Source organism: Bos grunniens, chromosome 23 (genome assembly GCF_055505025.1).
Source record: "Bos grunniens cultivar Pamir isolate PY7600 chromosome 23, Bosgru_T2T1.0, whole genome shotgun sequence".
Lineage (NCBI taxonomy): Eukaryota > Metazoa > Chordata > Mammalia > Artiodactyla > Bovidae > Bos > Bos grunniens.
The window spans coordinates 23,287,165-23,293,323 of NC_141187.1; positions in this window are offsets into that span (position 1 = coordinate 23,287,165).

The window sequence follows — 6,159 nt, forward strand, 5'->3', positions numbered from 1 at the left end:
GAAGACAGCTTGGGTTAAACAAGTTGGATTTAGTGCTCCCTGTAGTCATTGGGAACCTTGGACAGCTCAGCAAAAGGGTCAGAAGCGATATCCTCTTAGGAAATAATGGTCAGGAAGGACATTAATAGATTTTAAGGGAAGGAAGGTCTTCGAGAAAGGAAACCTGTAGTGCAGCATTTAAAGAGAACATGGTTGTATATGCTTTGGACCGTCTACTACGTGCTAGGAAAAGCAACCAAAAGAAAAAGATTTTACAAAATGTCTTAAAATTTCAAAAACCTGGGAAATAATCTTGTGTTTCTTAGAATGCTAGGAGAGCCCCAACTCACTGATTTTTGTCATTAGTCGTGATGTTTATAATAGTTTTTGGTGGGATGAAGGAGTTACTAAGTCTACTGTTCTGTCAGAATGTCTGTTTAAGCGGTGATTGAAAGTCAACAAGAATTTCAGTTCACCATTGTTGCTAAGGGGTAGTTCTTTATCACACATAAACTGGTCATCAGTCAGTTCAGTTCAGTTCAGTCACTCAGTCGTGTCCGACTCTTTGCGACCCCATGAATCACAGCACGCCAGGCCTCCCTGTCCATCACCAACTCCCAGAGTTCACCCAAAATCATGTCCATTGAGTCCGTGATGCCATCGAGCCATCTCATCCTCTGTCATCCCCTTCTCCTTCTGCCCCCAATCCCTCCCAGCATCAGAGTCTTTTCCAATGAGTCAACTCTTCGCATGAGGTGGCCAAAGTACTGGAGTTTCAGCTTTAGCATCATTCCTTCCAAAGAAATCCCAGGGCTGATCTCCTTCAGAATGGACTGGTTGGATCTCATTGCAGTCCAAGGGACTCTCAAGAGTCTTCTCCATCACCACAGTTCAAAAGCATCAATTCTTCGACGCTCAGCCTTCTTCACAGTCCAACTCTCACATCCATACATGACCACAGGAAAAACCATAGCCTTGACTAGATTACCCTCTTATAGCTTAGAAATGGAGAAGGAAATGGCAACTCACTCCAGTATTCTTGGCTAGAGAATCCTGTGGACAGAGGAACCTGGTGGGCTGCCGTCTATGGTGTCGCACAGGGTTGGACATGACTGAGGCGGCTTAGCATGCATGCATGCATTGGAGAAGGAAATGGCAACCCACTCCAGTATTCTTCCCTGGAGAATCCCAGGGACAGAGGAGCATGGTGGGCTGCGATCTATGGGGTTGCACAGGGCCAGACATGACTGAAGCTACTTTGCGTGCATGCATGCATAGCTTAAAAAAGTACATGATCTAATTTTGAGATATCTACAATATCTTCTGGCAGGTAGGCAAAATATACAGTATTTTCTTCAAAGGCTGAATTTTGGTGTGTACTCTTGTGAAGAATTTAAGAGTTAGTAACAGACCCAAGTAAAATTGAAATTCAGCTACACAAGGTCCCAGTAATGCAGATGGTCATCCTCTTGAAATATTCTTATCTGTCTAAATTTTCACATACAAAGGCCATGCCAACTATGATACACGTTCTCGTCAGTGACTGATGAGTACCAATGGCAGAAACTTTAAATTCTAAAAGATAAATATTTTGGAACAAAGGATATATGGTATAAAAATATAGCCTGTGATAAAGATAGCATATCAAATAAAATGTAGAGAAAATATTCAGTAAATGATCTTGAAGAAACTAGCTAACTCCACTGGGGAGAGAGCTGGAGCATGGGTGCATACGTACTAAGTCACTTTAGTTGTGTCTGACTGTGCAACATATGGACTGTAGCCCATCAGACTCCTCTGTCAAAGGATTCTTCAGGCAAGAATACCGGAGTGGTTGCCTTGTCCTCCTTCAGGGGATCTTCTCAACCCAGGGATCGAACCCATGTCTCTTTACGTCTCCTGCATTGACAGGGGGGTCGGGGATTCTTTACCACTAGCACCACCTGGAAAGCCCAGGGGGTGGAGGGGTGGTGGTGGTAAATATTCCTACTTTATGACAGGATAGATTCAAAGTAAATAAAATTAAATGAAAAAAATAGAAACTAAAAAGGATTTATGAATGAATAACTGATGTTAGTGTGTCTAAACCCCTATAGGCATACTCCTCTTATAGTATTTTATTGCATTTTGCAGATACTGCATTTTTTACAAACGTTTGTAGCCATCCTGTATCGAGCAATATTGATGCCATTTTCCGAACACCGTTATTTTTAAATTAAGGTGTCTACATTGTTTTTTAAGATATAATACTGTTGTACAGTTAATAGACTTATAGTATACTGCAAATGGAACTTTTATATTCGCTGTAAAGTAAATTGGTGTGACTTTGTGGTGAGATTGCTTTATTGTAGTGATCTGGAACTGGGCTTGCAGAATCTATGAGGTATGCCTGTATTATGCACGGAGAAGACAATGGCACCCCACTCCAGTATTCTTGCCTGGAAAATCCCATGGGTGGAGGAGCCTGGTAGGCTGCAGTCCATGGGTTCACTAAGAGTCGGACACGACTGAGCGACTTCACTTTTACTTTTCACTTTCCTGCATTGGAGAAGGAAATGGCAACCCACTCCAGTACTCTTGCCTGGAGAATCCCAGGGACGGGGGAGCCTGGTGGGCTGCTGTCTATGGGGTCGCACAGAGTCGGACATGACTGAAGTGACTTAGCAGCTTAGCAGCAGCTGTATTATACATATAAACAAAGATAAAACCATAAAGGAAAAAAAATCAGTAGATCACTACATAAGACTGAACTTTTTAAGATAAAATTTTTTAAAAAATAAGCCAAAGGGACAACACAGACTGAAAAATATCTGCAACATATATAAAACATAGTATTTTTAGTCATAAAGCTCTAAAATCCAGTAACAGGTTAAATACCAATAGGAAAATGGGCAATTCTCAAAGGAAATAAGTAGTCAATAAGTATCAATACTTGGAAGATTTTTCAACCTTAAAAATCATGTAAATGCAAATGAAGACAAAACTTTTCAACTATTGGGTTGGAAAAGATTGAAAAAGACTGAAAAGGAAGGTTTCCAAACATATAGGAAAATGGGTACCCAGTATTGCTGCTGAAGGAAGGAGGGCAAATGATGTCATTTGGTGGGGGCCAGGGGGAGTGCAACCTGTACAGATACGTTAACAGAAACACAGTTTACTGTCAGTCATTTAAAGTCATTATTTTATATTAATTCATCCATTCTTACAACTTTCAGTTGGGCATATGTTTAACAAACAGGTTTTGCCTAAATATGAGACACCTGCTCAGTGACCTAAAGTATTTGCTTTCTTTTATTTGGTTGGATAGAATATCTTGGCATTGTTTGCTGAAAATAAATGCAGGTGCACCTGTCAAAATTAATACTTGAGTCATTCAGATTGGCGTGGTTTCCAAACAGAAGTCTCCTAAATCCTCTCAGATTTCATTCACTGTCAAGAAATATTCAGCTTTAAGGAAGAAAGAAGGAAAGCAAAAACAGAGAAATTCACAGTTCCCATGTGCACTTTATTCTTTCTAAAGTGACTGATAGATTTTTCTCTGCTAACTAGTTTTCTTGTTAAGAGTTTCTGCCCTTTCTTTCTGAGTAACTTCACTCTGTAGGACAGTCTCTGGGTCCATCCACATCTTTACAAATGACCCAATTTCGTTCCTTTTCGGGGCTGAGTGATATTCCATTGTATATACGTATGACATCTTCTCTCCCATTCTTCTATGATGGATGTTCAGGTTGCTTCCATGTTCTGGCTATTGTAAATAGTAATGCAGTGAACTTTGGGGTGTGCTCTGTGGTGACCAAAATGGGAAGGAAATGCAGAAGAGAGGGGATATATGTATACATATAGCTGATTGATTCAGTTTATCATACAGGAAAAACTAACAGAACATTGCAAAGCAACTATACCCTAATAAAAATTAAAACATCAAAAAGTTGCTGTCCTTGAATGTATTTCTTGCCATTCACCACCACACCACTTTCATTAAAGTGGCTGCTGCTTGTAGAAACCATATCCAAACACTGATCATATTTGTTAAAACTGGACAAAGAGGAACATAAAGGAGGGACGTTTTCCAAATACAACAAAGTGGGAATTCCTTGGTAGTCCAGTGGTTAAGACTTGGTGCTTTCACAGCCAAGGGCCCAGATTCCATCCCACGTCTCAGGGGTTTAAGCTACCACAAGCTGCATGGCGAGGCCAAAAAATAAACAATAAAACTATTATTTTTTTTTAATGAACTTTTTATTAACTAATAGAAACAAATGTGCCTTAAAATCAGTTTTAATCATTTCCACCCCTAAGGAGTTCCTTAAAATTAAGGTAGATTTTCAAATGGAATGAAAGCTATATAACAAAAATAACAGTGATAAAGTGGCTGATATTTATTGATCTGTGCTACATGCCATTACATGTATACATGTATTTATACCAATATTGTCACCCTGTTTATTTAACTTATATGCAGAGTACATCATGAGAAACGCTGGACTGGAAGAAACTCAAGCTGGAATCAAGATTGCCAGGAGGAATATCAATAACCTCAGATATGCAGATGACACCACCCTTATGGCAGAAAGTGAAGAGGAACTCAAAAGCCTCTTGATGAAAGTGAAAGTGGAGAGTGAAAAAGTTGGCTTAAAGCTCAACATTCAGAAAACAAAGATCATGGCATCTGGTCCCATCACTTCATGGGAAATAGATGGGGAAACAGTGGAAACAGTGTCAGACTTTATTTTTCTGGGCTCCAAAATCACTGCAGATGGTGACTGCAGCCATGAAATTAAAAGACACTAACTCCTTGGAAGGAAAGTTATGACCAACCTAGATGGCATATTCAAAAGCAGAGACATTACTTTGCCAACAAAGGTCCGTCTAGTCAAGGCTATGGTTTTCCCTGTGGTCATGTATGGATGTGAGAGTTGGATTGTGAAGAAGGCTGAGCGCCAAAGAATTGATGCTTTTGAACTGTGGTGTTGGAGAAGACTCTTGAGAGTCCCTTGGACTGCAAGGAGATCCAACCAGTCTATTCTGAAGGAGATCAGCCCTGGGATTTCTTTGGAAGGAATGATGCTAAAGCTGAAACTCCAATACTTTGGCCACCTCATGCAAAGAGTTGACTCATTGGAAAAGACTCTGATGCTGGGAGGGATTGGGGGCAAGAGGAGAAGGGGACAACAGAGGATGAGATGGCTGGATGGCATCACTGACTCGATGGATGTGAGTCTGAGTGAACTCCGGGAGTTGGTGATGGACAGTGAGGCCTGGCGTGCTGCGATTCATGGGGTCGCAAAGAGTCGGACACGACTGAGCGACTGATCTGATCTAATCTGATCTGATGGGGATCAAACCCCATAGTAATCAGCATTATTCACATCCTGCATAATCTGAGGCAAAGGAAGCTAAGTAACTGAGATCACTCAAATAGTAAGTGATAGAGCTAGAACGTGAAAAAATACATATAATTTTGACTTCTTAGGAATTTGCTGATAAGCTACAAATATAAGGTAGTTCTGAAGCTAGTGAGTGAATCCTAATATAGCAATGTACAAATATTTGATAATATGTATTATGAATTTGTTCAGTTGGATTTCTTGAAGAAAATCTTAAATTTACATTAGAAAACTTTTCCCCCCTTTTTTTCTTTTTTCCTTTTAATTTCAAGAGTCAAAAGTTTAGGTTAGGGTGGGTCGGGGTTTCAGGATGGGGGGACACATGTGTACCCATGACTGATTCATGTCAATGTATGGCAAGAACCATTACAATATTGTAAAGTAATAATCCTCCAATTAATCTAAAAAAAATTATTTCACTTGGCAATGGATATTTGGTAACCTATCATTCCACTGTAGAATTAAATGTATTTGAAAAAAATTTTCTTTAACCCAAATATATATATATATATATATATATATACACACACACATATATGTATTTACCCAAATTCTCACATTTTGTGGGATTTTATGATCAATGTTTCATTTTGATTTTTTTTGTCTTGTTCTACCCATTCTTGTTTCTGATTGCATCACTTAGCTTCTGCTTCAGATAACCTGCATTAAAATTTGTCTTTAATGTTCTACTTGCTTAATGACTGTACAGAAATAAAGTGAAAAAAAAAAAGTTTAGGTTAACTTGATGAACCTATTTCAAGTTTAATTATCTTCATCCAATGCAGTTTTCCTA